Source organism: Myxocyprinus asiaticus, chromosome 35 (assembly GCF_019703515.2).
Source record: "Myxocyprinus asiaticus isolate MX2 ecotype Aquarium Trade chromosome 35, UBuf_Myxa_2, whole genome shotgun sequence".
Lineage (NCBI taxonomy): Eukaryota > Metazoa > Chordata > Actinopteri > Cypriniformes > Catostomidae > Myxocyprinus > Myxocyprinus asiaticus.
In genome coordinates, this window is record NC_059378.1 from 32,798,256 (window position 1) to 32,812,730 (window position 14,475).

The 14,475-nt window shown below is 41.1% G+C and overlaps 1 pseudogene; it reads left to right on the forward strand.

The window, feature by feature from the left end:
- Positions 1–894: 894 nt before the first annotated feature.
- Positions 895–13,605, forward strand: LOC127426401 (bromodomain-containing protein 1-like; annotated as a pseudogene).
- Positions 13,606–14,475: the final 870 nt, after the last annotated feature.

Genomic DNA, 14,475 nt, shown 5'->3' on the forward strand with positions numbered 1-14,475 from the left:
GGAGAGAAAGAAAGAGAGTTATGAAGTGATCGAGTTGATCTTTTTAAACAGATAACAATATTAAGAAGGAGGAAGTGGAAAGACACAGCGGATTAGTTTCAAAACATCCCTTTTCATCCCTGTTTATTATCTTACTTTTATAGTCTTTTTACTTTACTTTTAAAGTCCTTTCTCTAGCTCAATTCAAGTTCTCAATTTAACGTGCTTTATTGGCTGACAAAACTGTACATTTGTATTGCCAAAGCAGTGTGAAATTAACCAAATTAAATATCAATGTTGCAAATGGAGTAAAAAGATAAAATTACAAACTGTACAAACTATGGTGTAAAATAAAATAAAATGGAAGAACTGACTTTGACTGAGTTAAGGCTTAGATACTTTGTTTATTTCAAAGGAGAAATTGGCATTGTATGAAAAGGAAGACACCATTTAAATATTGTAAGGGGCCTAAGTTTGTAATAGGAAACATTCATGTAATTGTTTTGTTTTTATTCTATTGTGTATTTACCTTTTTGCTGTAAATAAAAAAGTATATGAGATAAATAAATTATAATAAAAATAAAGTAATAAAAAATATAAAACTGCAGAATAAAATTCGAAATGAACTGGAATAACAAAAGAATAAACAAATTAACATTACTTAGTTAAAAGTTATTAAAGATTAAATTAGGCTAAAGATGAAAATATTGGCTTGATGTGCCAATAATAGTAATAATGAGCATAAGTTTAGTAAAGAGACACATCCTCAAGACAGATCACTCATCTTCCCTCATACTGTGCTGCTAACACACAGCAGTCCTTGTGTTCCTCTAATAAGAAGTTCTCTTTCTCCCTTTAGCATTTAATACAGAGCTCCAGATCAGACACAGACGGGCGAGCAAATCTGTTTTCAATATGACTTCTTCCTGTGAAGGCAGGAAATGGCCCTTCACTCTTAAAAGCCCCAACAAAGCCTCCCTGTCTTTTACCACAGCTCTGGAAACTGCCTTTTCAGTGTTTCTGGGGTCAGTTGCTCCCCAGGCAGCCTCATCAAAACTCAAAGCCCGCAGCAGCAGCCTAAGGTGAGGCCATACAAGCCCACCTTCAAAGGTCACCAAAGTCACCTGAAAAATTTGATGCCCGTCAGCAACATTTGGAGCTGATCCGACACCAACTCAATGATGATGATATTTTTACAGGAATAAATATGTGTTTTTCTTTCAGGCGTGCTTGACACACCTTTCTGTGAAGCATTCAGGAGGTATCAGTTCGAAAACATCCACTGGATAAATACCTGCGATTTGGGCTGCATCAGATCCCAGAATTCTTTTTTTCTCAGAGGTTGCTCTTTCATAGCTCAGGAGATTGAAAAGGATATTTCACACACAAATTATAATTCTCTTATCATTTACTCACCCTCATTTGGTCTCAAACTCATATGACTTTCTTTCTTCTGTGGAACACAAACAAAGATATTTTGATTGTTTTTGTACATAACATGGCTCCAAAAAGGACATAAGGGCAGCATAAAAGTAATCCATATGACTCTACTGGTTTAATCCATGTCTTCAGAAGCGATACGATTGCTTTGGGTGAGAAACAGACCAAAATTTAAGTCCTTATTCAATGTAAATCTTGACATTCGCAGTCTCCTTGGAGTGTTCATGAGAGAAGCTCGTTCACACTTTCTCGCGCTTGGTGCATGCGCAGACTGCATGTATAATTCGACAAATTTGTGGTCTCTTATGAGGTTCCACTTTCACAGAAAACTCCACAGCTGTTAAAATTCCAAAATCTATTTAAAATATATGCAGAAAGGATATATGTTATATATGGATATAAGCAGATGTGTTTGATGGCAACAGAATATTCCTCAAGGAGCCATCTGATAAAACATCAAAGTCAAATGTTTTCTTTGTTTGACTGATTTAAGCAAACAGATCTCTTCCAACATGGACATGGCCACATTCTGGGTTCATAAACAGCTACAAAAATCAATCTGGGTCACTTTTTTTTTTCTAAACAATTTTGAGATTCATTATTAGTCTTGCATGCTAAGCCAAGCATCATTATTATTTCTCATATTTTAGGGTAAGGTAGGGTATCTAAACTTCTTACCCGAAGTATCAAAATTCTGCATATATGTGCAGGGGTGGACTGGGAAGAGAAATCAGCCCTGGATTTGAAATAAAACCAGTCCCTTTTCACGGCTGGCCCACTTGGAAAAGTCCCAGTTCTCCCTATGGCCAGTCCGCCCCTGTATATGTGTGATGCCTCAAATATCTCTCTATGCACTTCGGCGGCAGATTTTGCTCACTTCTGCACCACTCACTTCCCATTTCTTAATGTAAAATTGAGTTGTTGTAATAACATTACTGTATTAATTATTTATTGTTAAAGACTGCTACCAACCTCATCTAGGCTAACTACACTGTGCATACTGTTTTATGTATGTTCTGGGACTGTCCACCCACCCTCTATGCCAATTTGAATTGATTTTCAATTCTTTGTATACTGTTATGAGTGCAGTTTGCCTCAGTGTACTTTGTATTCTATTTCATGTGCTGTATTGTGTCTTGTTATGTCTTGTGCTTGTTGTGGGATGCTTTGCGTGTACTAGGTTTACTGTGTATACTTTTACATGTTGAATAATGTCACAAAATGTCCTTTTTAATTGTCTATTTTTTTCTTCCATGTATATTGACACATTTGAATAAAAATAACATTTGCCTTGACTTGACTGTTCTCTGGTAGTTTCTAACAGTTTTAGTACAGTATTAAACATGTTTCTTTGAAATCAGTTGGTAGACATTGTTTGTCTACATCATGTATTGCACGGAATGTTTTCTTCTGCCATAAATAAAACCATCTTATTGTCATTGCTCAGCACACTTACTATGTTTTGTTACTTGGGATATTGTGAATGAACAGTCTCTCTTTCTCTCTCTCAAGGTGATTAACCTGAGGTCAAGCCACCTAATGGCTGACCCCTTTCATTATTTAGCAGTCTGATATCACACCTCCTGCAACATGATTAGGTTCTTAGGTTAGGTATGCCACTGCTAAAATGCCTTTAAACATTCTGAATGCATTTTTTCAGCATGCGCACTGGCTTTATTCAAAAGCAAAAACACATAAAGGGGAGTTTGGCAAGCTCTGTATGGAGAAATGAGGAGTATGTTGCACATGTCTAATCAAATTTTTTCATTTTCCCCAAAAATGTGGGTCAATGACGTGACATTAATTTTTTGTCCAGATGTATTAACCCGTCTACTGCGTTCAGAATATTCATACACCTTTTGCATTCACGGGTCAATTTTGACCAGGTAGAATACATGCTTATAAAGAATTCATAACCCTATGGTTTTCATCTAAAACTATAATGTAAGTCATTAATATGTTTGTAACTGTTCATACATGTAAAAAGATTGATGTTAACTGACAAATATAAAAGTTATTAATTAATATAAAAAAATTTAAATAATAAAATGTAGAAATTGTTGGGCCTCATGTATTCAGATAGAAGACAAAGGCTGGCCTAACACAGTCGTAAAAACCTAACTCAAGCCCCCACATTCCAAGTCGTAAATTATACTGATAAAAATCACACCAAAATCAAACAAAGGGAGTCCAAAACAGACTACAAATCCCATGAAGCCTTGCTCACTAAAGAATCGAACTCTCAACTCCTATTGGATGAGGCACACAACAGAATGTCCCTCAAACCATGACATCATCAGGAGTAGAAATACCTCTGAAATGCTTCCGGGATTTGCTTCCAGCAACTTTGTTTGCAGTGTGTAGACGCAGCTCATCGCTGCTCTCAGGTGCAACCTCGTGGCACAAAGAAGTAACGTCCGACTTGAAACTGTGGCCATACAATCTCCATCTCGCTGGACAAGTTGAGATTACTCTGTGTTCAACCGAATACTCTACGGATCCGAAGGAGACCGCCGAGCAATCCGCATCTTCATCCGTTTGCCTGCAGAAGTGAAGAGATTAAAGATTTCTCTTCCATCTTTCATCTTCAATCAAGTCGACATTTCTGAAGTTCTCCGCCAGCCCGCCGAGAATCAGCAGCCGTACCACCCGCCAACAGAGCGAGGAAATGGCCTCCCGTCATCACACGAGCCTCAAGGAATCGGGTCAGATTTAAAGGATGGATGAACACACATTTTACCTGTGTCCTCATGCGATTCAAGTAAGAGGTTTACATCTGGGCAGAGATAGAATATTATAGTGTGTTATTCTTGTGTATCAAGGTTTTTGCTTGTACAGTTTACGGACCGCCATGTCCGCTCATTATTAATACTCAGGGTATTAATTATCATGAATTTGTTTTGCTGTATTGTGGTCCAACCAAATTGGACTGTTGTGCATTTTCGTCATCGCGGGTGAGACCTGCAAGCTGTTTTGATCCATTAAAAGTCAAAGAACGCGGGACTGTTTACGAGCCGTCCACCGCATCTCTGAGCGATAAACTAACAGCTGCTTTCTCTCCCACGATAGCGAAATCGGCTTTAGGGCCGTCACTTAATTCTCTCTCTCTCTCTCATACTAACCACACACACACACACACACACGCATGCACGCGACCCCTCACAAACATTCAGGTACACATTTTTGGCTCGTAGATAGCTTAATGCTAAAGCCCAGCTTTGTCCCTAAGCTATCGTACAAACTTTGTTTATATTACAAAGAGAAGTGTTTTGGTTTGTTTTGCATACGCTTGTGTCATGCTGACGGGATGTCAGTGCTCGGATTTAAGCCTTCATTCATGGCTTTTTTCCCCCGAAAATTGATATTCTTCGGATGTCGATTTTCCTAAGAAAACAATCTAATATTGAGACTGTTTTACTATCTGGTTATTAGTCCCTGATTCCAGGGTGGTGCCCCGTCAGTGTTAATCCTTATTAATATTCTGTTGATTTTTGATAATTGATAATTATCTTTGATGATTGTTGAATTTGAATGATCAATAAGCTAGTGTTAATTTTAATCAATGTTTCATCAATGTTAAAAATTAACGATTATCTTTGATAATTGTTGATTTAAAGGATTAAAAAAAAAGCTAACACTGATTCTCATCAATGTTCTATTGATTTTAATAATTAATAATTATCCCTAATAACCAAACTTGCTCCTAAACGTAGCACACTACATTTACTGGAGCCCCATATGAGGTTTTAATGACTTAGATTCAATTAATTAATTTAAATATTAATTAATAACTAAATAAATAATTATTAATTATTTCTGAGAGTAACACTGATCTAAACAACCAGTAAAGCCCTACAAAATTATTTGACATTTCAAAATATACATTAACTACAGCAAAACCAATGTTATACATGTGAAGACATCTTTTGATCTAAATATAACAATTATATACAATTTATATTAATATCTAATGTGGGAATTACTAGAAATTTGAATGAATTTCCTATTACTCATAAATGCTCAATACAACTTGGTGTCCAAAAGTTATGAAGCCAACATTTTTTTTTTGTTGTTGTTCAACTAAACATACTCTTTTTTTAAAGTAAAATCTATCCTATTTACTTGAATGAACTGCCGAATATTGATGCGTAAGTATGCTGCAAGCTGGTTCGACATCAGATGGCTGCACAGTAAAATGTGGACAATATCCTCTTTCAAACCTTATTTTGAATGTGTACATCTCTATGATGAACATGTTTTCAGTTACTGAATTAAAAGTCATTTTGATATTTTTTCTGAGGCTTAAAGTAAAAAATTACATGTGGTGTAACTGTCCGGAGACAGTCTCATTAAAAGCTGAGATTCTTCAAAAAAGAAATGTTGGCATAAGTGCAGAATAATCTTTTATTATTATTTCTTAAAAACTAGTGAAGCCATTTTGTTTTAGAATTGTATTAATATTTTTAAAAAAATCCACCAAATCAAAGTCATGTGGTGTAATTACAACATGTATGTAGCCATTAGGTGTGTTCGAACTGAATTGTGCCTTGCCTTACCAATTGGAGAGAGATTTGCCGGTTGCAGTCGAGGGAGGAGTTGAAAAGAGAGCTGTCAAGCTTCCCGTCTTGTACTAAACCTACATCAGTCAAGGCAGATTGCGTGATGTTTGCTTTCTTTATTGCAGACGAAGTGGATGCGATAGAAATTCAGATAGATAGATGGTTGAATTTGATCATATTATAACTATAAACACATATTTATGCAATAAGGCATGAGAGGCTGTGCTATATTGTGAATATAGTCACGGCTGAAGGGTGTTGTTAGGCACAGTGCAAAGCGGATGCCTGCAACCCTTTCAGCTGTGACTATATTCACAATATGGCACAGCCTCGAGTGCCTTATTACTTTTATAAAATGGTCACCACATATTAAATATATTAGTGACAGAAATGTTAGTAAAATGTTATATTTTGTAAGTAAAATCATTAAATGCCATCCTTCCATCAGAAAATATAGTCCCTGGCAGTAAACAGTAAACAGAACGTTACTAGACAACAAAAATAGCTGTCAGCTATGAGTGCTGCGGAGTGATACAAATTGAAGTTCCATGATAGGTCAGAGCTGTGCTTTATCATGAATAAAGCATGGCTGTTGACAGTCAGCATCCAGGACCAGAACTATCCATTTTATTATAATTTATATAGGTTACGTGCTGCTTAAAATAGCGCCTGTGTGTACAAGAAGAAAGTCTTATATAAGCCTATATTATTTTTATACAACATCACAGATAGGGGCATTTGGGTCTTGAAGGTACAGGCAGCATTTTCTGCAGTGTCAGAAAGTGGGCTAAATACTATAGTTGACCACAAACTGCTTTCTGGTAGCCTTCTGCCCTTCACAAAGAAAAACATTAGAGTCTGAACCCACATCTAATTTAAAGAAACTAGCTATTCAAAATAACTTAGATGTTAAAACCATAGGTGTAGAGTTAGCGTAATTTATGGTAGGTGAGCTGTAGACTTTGCTGAGTTTGTGTGTGTGCACGCGCATGTTAGTGAAGGCCACTGGTGCAGATCAGGTAGCCCTGTTGAACAGTAATCTGAGAGGCCAATTTGTGTGCCCCATGCACCTTGCCAAATGCCATGTTTCTCTCTGCCTCATTAGGCTAACACACACCACTCTGGCCATTTACAAAAAACTGAAAGGTGCCAAGAATATCTGTAGACTGTTTTTAGGTCAAGTAAACAGCTTGTGAACTCTGGGGGATCATCCCTGCAACAATAAAACATGCAGCTTTAAAATATACAGTATATTCTTTGAATTGAGCTAAGAGGTCAGCGTGTGACATGCGATGCATTTGAATGGGACTGAATGGAGCACGAAGTGTATTGTGACCACCCCCTTAATGGTTGTCATGTGTATTTTCTTGATTCATGTCTTTTATTTTGAAAAGTTTAGTTCCTGTTTCCTGATCATGTGATGTGCTATTTTCCCTCCTTGTTCATGTGTCTTGTTTTCATTGGTTTATTGGTTGATTATCTTGTTATCAGTTCTGTCTGTTCATTGGTCATTTTTGTCATGTGTTCTCCCATGTCTAGTATTTAAGCCCTCAGGTTTTCCATTGTCCCTTGTCAGGTATTGTTGAATGTAACTTTGGTTGTGTTTGGTAACGTAGTCATAGTTTATGTCAAGTCAAGTCAAGTCCATGTTTATGCTTATGTTTCATGTTGAAAGTTAGGGTTATTTGGATATCACTTTTGTTTAATAAATTGCACTTGGGTTCTTCATTCCATCGTCATCGTCTTCATTGTCAGTGCCAGCAGCATCGTTACAGAATACCTGACCTACAATGAACCCAGCAATCCAGCTCCTCCGCCTATGTCAGGGGAATCGCCCCCTGGAGGACTATGTGGAGGACTTCTGCGCTCTGGCCTGCTGAGTGGACTTCAATGAGGTCGCCCTCAAAGTCTGTTTCCATTTTGGACTGAGTGAGCCAATCTCCTCTTTGATGCCTGTCGGTCGCAGTTCCCTCAGCCTGGCTCAGTTTATCGACCTCGCCCTGCAGATTATTGGTTCCACGTTCACTGTGGGGGAGGCGGATGCAGAGCCAGAGTTCCACGACATGGCCGCCAAAGCCAGAGTTCCACGACATGGCCACCAAAGCCAGAGTTCCACGACATGGCCGCCAAAGCCAGAGTTCCAATACATGGCCGCCAAAGCCAGAGTTCCTCATCATGGTCGCTGAGCTAGCGCCATCTTTTGCTCCTGATCCTGAGCCTGCTCCATGCCACATCACAGCCACGCCTGAGCCTGCTCCATGCCATGTCACAGCCACGCCTGAGCCTGCTCCATGTCATGGCCACATCTGAGCAGTTGGACCTGGAGATGGTTACCGCACTTGTACCTACCCTTAGTTCTCCAGAACAGGCAAGGGGAACTTTCAACCCTCCGAGCTCTGGACTCCGCCTTGGCCTGTCAGTCCCTTGACATCGCCTCGGCTCTGCGTTCTCTCGGCTCCACTGTGGTCCTTCTGCCTGTCAGCTTTGCTGGGGTCCCTTCGGCTCCTCCTTGGTCTGTCGGTCACCTGGCTCTGCCTTGGCTCTCCGATCCTCTGACTGCGCCTCGTCCCTCCGATCCATCAGCTCCACCGGGGACCTCCTTCCCTACGGCTCCACCTCGGTCCTCAGTCCCACCGGCTCCACCTCAGTCTTCTGATCCCCCAGCTCTGCCTTGCTCCTCCAAGCCTCCAGTGCCGCCTTGGTCCTCCCTGCCATCGGCTCCACCCTGGCCCTTCGAATCTTCGGTTACTCTCTGGGTACCATGGTGTCACCCTTCAAGTCTCTCACGGCTCAACTTTCCATGGCTCCGCCCCTCGAGCCTCTCAGGGCCCCACCTTCCATTGACTCTGCCCTGGTTCCATGCCCCACGCCCTGTCTTGTCAGGCCATGCCCCACGCCTCAAGACCCCCCCCCCTCCCCCAGCTCCCTACAGAACTTTGGAACTATGTCATGTTTAATGTGTGTGTTCATGTTTTGGGGCGTCGGGATATGTCATGTGTATTTTGTTGATTCATGTTTTTCATGTCTTTTATTTTGAAAAGTTTAGTTCCTGTTTCCTGGTCACGTGATGTACTGTTTTCCCTCCATGTTCGTGTGTCTTGTTTTCATTGGTTTATTGGTTGATTATCTTGTTATCAGTTCTGTCTGTTCATTGATCACTTTTGTCATTTTAAATTTAAATTTTGGTCTGTTCCTCACACAGAGCTATTAGCCCCTTTCCCACATACGGTCCTGGTACTTCCCCTTTGAAATTTCTAGATGAGAACAATTAAGAGGAACGGCACACTCAAAGAGACTATTCCCTCTCTTGCATTTGCAAAGACAAAGGAAGACGTAGTGACGTCAACTTTTTTCTGACGTTGTTTGCACACGTGATTCAATAACAACACAGATGGAGGATAACAGGATCAGAGCTACACTTTTTTAGGACTGTTTTACACAACCTGTGTCTTCAGGTTACCGTCTTTAAACTGGACACGTAAGCCAGACGGTGCTGCATCCTTGAAGTTGCAATGAGGCGCTTAGCCTAATGTAACCACCAACCACACACTGAACTCAACAAAACATTTTGAAAATGCACTATAAACCTATTTATCCATAAAATCTTTTACAATTAAAGAATTCTATGACTTAACATAAAATACTGTACTGAACTTCTCACCCATTGACTGAAAAAAAAATTTATTGATGCAAGTAAAACACGCAGTAACAGGCACGCAACACTTTCCTCATATAAATTAGATTTCACGATGGTTAAGTTTATCATATATTTAAAATACCCACTCTCGATAAAAATCGTATTATTCATGTCCGTTATCCTAGGAAAAAAATTCAATGTAGTAATCCAGAAATAACTTTATTTTCTGTATAGTCACACAGTACACACAGTCACACATAGGGTTGCCACCCGTCCCATAAAATATGGGATCATCCCGTATTTAAGCTGGTCAGATGGCGTCACGGTGAAATCGTTCCAGATCGCCAATTAACACTGATATAAGTTGGAAAATTTGCCTACGGTGGGTAAGGGACCATCTGAAAAGTCCACACATTGTGCTAAAACGTGCTAATACTGTGGAGGGTTTGGTAAGGAAGAATCTGAAAAGTCCACAAATGGTGGTAAAACTGTGGAGTTTTTTTCTATATAAATGTTCAGTAAGATCAAACAATGTATGAATAAAATCATAAAGACAAGAACAGGTGAAGGAAAAAAATAAACAAATAAAATAAATAAAAATTATATATATATAAACAATATGTAGAAACCATCCAAAATGTATACATAAATAAGATAAAGAAGACAAATAATCAAAAAAATGTAAATAGGGAAGAGATGCGAGTTAGCCTGCTAGCATAGGGCGCCACACACGGCCAGCGCAATAAGGACTGATAAACAGCCGCATTAGCATGGTCGAGCTGCTGCTACCGTGAGCGAGTAACTCCGGCTTTTAAATGTGTATTTTTGAATGTTTTGAATTCACCCATAAAACCCTCACGCAACCGTGAGACCTTGACTTACGCCGAGGCCCAGCGTATAGTCGAGCTGGAGATGGATGGACGTGTTCACAGGCTCAGCATTTACGACAAACTGGATGTTATTGAGAGTGATGACCCTTTAGCTCAGGAGATCATCGAGTGCACCAGCAACAAGGAGAACACGGAAAAGTCACAGCAGGTTCTGGTGCGCTCGGTACGGCTGCAAAAAAACCAGCAGAAGAAGAGTGCCGCATTGACGACTGTGCAAGGTTCACCAGCTCAGGGCAGGCTACCGGAGCCAAAGATCCGAACGGTTGAATATAACCTCCCGGCAATGCTACGGAGGCCGTCTACATACTATACTTATGTGGAGAAGACACCTGATGAGCTTGATGAGGTGGCTGAGTATGATATGGATGAGGAAGATCATGCATGGCACGAGCTAATCAATGAGAAGAGGAAGAGTGATGGTCACAGCCAGGTCTCTCAGAACGTCTTCGTGTTCCTCATGGACTGCTTTGAGAAGGAGTCTTTCTTTGAGACCCAGGGTCAAGGTGACCCCCAGCCACTTATCAACGAGGATGCCATGTGCTGCATCTGCATGGATGGCGAGTGCCAGAACAGTAATGCTATTCTGTTCTGCGAAATGTGTAATCTTGCAGTGCATCAGGAGTTTTACGGCGACCCCCACATCCCCAGCTGACGGAGTGTATATTCTGCCCCAATAAGGGCAGAGCCCTTAAGAGAACAGACGATGACCGCTGGGGGGCACGTTATTTGTGCCATCTGGGTCCCCGAAGTCAGCTTTACCAATACTGTCTTCATCGAGCCCATTGACGGTGTGGCGAACATTCCGCCATCCCGCTGGAAACTCACCTGTTACCTGTGTAAGAAGAAGGGAGTTGGTGCTTGTATTCAGTGCAGCAAGGCCAACTGTTTCACTGCTTTCCATGTGAGCTGTGCTCATAAAGCTGGCCTTTACATGAAGATGGAGACCATCAAAGAGGTTAATGAATTAGGAGCCACCACGTTCTCTGTAAAGAAAACTGCCTATTACTGCTCGCATACACCCAACGGTTGCGTAAGGAGTCCCCTTGCTGTATACGAGGACTCCAAACCCAAGAACGGTTTATGTCAGAAAGGTGCTCATAGGGGAAGGAGGGAAAAGGCAAAGGGATGCCAGAAAAAGAAGAATATAACGCCAGAATCGATGAAGCTCCCACTGTTTCTGGGCCTAGTATTACTACTAAAAGTTTCAACACAATACTCAATCAAGTTTCTCTGCAGGAGAAGAAGGTATTTGTGGAACATGTTCTCAGATACTGGATGCTCAAGAGGCAGTCAAGAAACAGTGTCCCACTAATAAGGTGCCTACAGACTGCAATACAGATGCAAAAACCACCAGAGCAGGTGCAGAGGGAGGATGACTATCAAGATCTGACGGAACAGTTAAAGGACTGGCATCGTTTACGGCATGACCTGGAGCGAGCTCGCTTGCTGCTGGAGCTCATTTGCAATAGAGAGATTAGCTAAAGAGGGAGGAGATGAAAATGCAACAGTCAGTTTTGGATATGCAGCGCTCTCCATTTCCTATCTTGCTGCGAGCGGTGCTTGATCAGCTGCAAGAGAGGGACCAGACCAGAATCTTTGCCCAGCCTGTCAGCATCAAAGAGGTTCCTGACTATCTAGACCACATCAAGCACCCCATGGACTTCACTACCATGAGGAAACACATTGAAACCCATGGATACAACAACTTGGATGAGTTTGAGGATGACGTCAACCTCACTATTAACAACTGCATGAAGTACAATGCCAAGGACACCTACTTCTATCATGCTGCTATACGTCTACGAGACCATGGTGGAGTAATCCTTCGGAAGATGAGGCGGGACGTTGAGAAGATAGGCTTGGACTTTGCCAGTGGAATGCACCTCGCTGAGCCTCCTAAGATTGAGCCACCTCCATAATTGTCCTGGGAAGATGTTGATAGACTGTTAAACCCATCCAATCGAAAACACATGTCTAAGGAGGAACAGTTGAATAAACTGTTGGAGACACAGGATTCAGTGAGTGCCATGAAGTCATGCCCTTCCAGGAGCAAACGGCTCAAGTTACTCAAAAGGACCATCGGTGACATACGGATGGAAATGTGTCGCAAAACTGAGCCCCCTTGTTTGGAACAGAACAGTCCAAAGGAAGAGGAGAATATGCCTCATTAACCCCAAAACTGGAGCCTTCAGACTCTGTACAGCTTCTGACAACTCAGAAAGTCCCTCTGAACCTCCAACACTGAAACCTGTTGACTCCAGCCCTGAAAAGTGGCCGAAAAAGGTCACATTCAAGACGCTTTCTACCTCACTTCTAAATGGATTCTCTTCCCTCTGAAAATAACATGTTTGCTACCTCTACTGTTACCGAACCAGCAAATGCGGTCAACCGATGGACGGCTGTGCTGTTCCGGAAGTCAAAGAGTCCACAGAAGGGGTCAAACATGAGTGAATCCCCAGTAGACTGCCCTCAGCTGGGCTCTAAGACCTTTCTATCAGTAGTCATATCTCGCTTCGAAACTTTACTCCAGCACAGGGAGAGGACACGTAGTGCGAGCGGAGACAGTCAGGATGAAGAGGAGGATGAGTGTCCAATCAAACGCTTGGATACTGGCTTGTCTAATGGCTTTTTGGAGCCGAAGAAAGGGCTAACTGTGGGTCGACCGTCAGAGCCTCGTCGTCGCTATGCTTCAGAGTCCAGCATCTCCTCCAGCAGAAGTGGAAGTGCCCAGGAAAACAAAAGTGATGTCAGTCATGTAAGGAGTGGGAAAGGGAAGCTGGCGATGGCAAGACGAAATACGACAGACGATAAAAAAGAGCTGGTCAGTTGCATGGAAACGGGGAACATTTCCAAAGCCAGTGAGATGGCAGCAGATCATAGGTCCTCAGATGCCTCGACCGGGTTGCCAACTCAACGGCGAGTTCATTCCCACTCCTCCAAGGGATGTGCTCAGGGTCGGAGAGCTGATGCAGTTCAGGTCCAAGGAGAAACTCTTCCTCATCCGTTTCTTCGACAGCATACGCAACTGTGATGCACCAGCAAGAGAAATTATGACAAATCTGTCATCAATCACACTGTCCTAGCATCCCTACCAAGGAAACCCAGATGTAAAGAGCAGACCTGCACTTCTCAGAGCTTCCAGGGTCTCCAGAGTTAAGAAGTCACAGGCGAAAGCAAACAATTTATAAGCACATTTTTTTCCATTTGTTTTAGGAAAGTTTTCATTTGAGATCCAAGTGTTCTAGTCTGCAAAAAGAAGGATCAAGGTATTTGTTCTGCAGGTTCATATACAGAAGTGCAGAGCAAACAATGTTGTGCTCCTCAAACCATCAAGTTATAGATTAACGGCTCTGCCGAACTGAATCTATATAAATATTAAAAAGCATCAAAAAAAATAAAATAATTAAATAAATATATTTTTAACATATAAATGAAGTATTTTTTTATATAAGTCATGGGTCAGGAAAGTTCTTATTTTAGCATAAGAAAGGATATACAATTTTTATTAATTTAGCATATTAACTCAATGCGTTTATTGCTAAAACTGTGGAGGATGTGGTTAGGAGCTGTGATCCCATGAATTGTAATTTTGCAATATATGTAGGAACTGATGACAACTCACATTCAAATGAAGACACAGATCACAAAAGTAACCTTATAAAAGCTGTTTTATTCTACATGGAGAGGGTCCGCACATGGGGGCTGCCATGTTAGAATCACATGACTAGCCAAATACTACTCACTTAATCTCAGTTACCGTCCTGTTATTTGACACTTTCACTCATTGATTCAAGTAATCATAGTTGACTGTGAATACAGAATTTCTACAATGGCATCTGAAACAGAAAACTGTTGATTTTAAATGATGCTGCATCCAAGCCGCTAGGTGTCAGTGTAAGTCCAAGATGACACAAAGACAAAAGTTACTGAGTGCACCTTTAAGTTTTGCTGCTGAACAGCATGACTATGC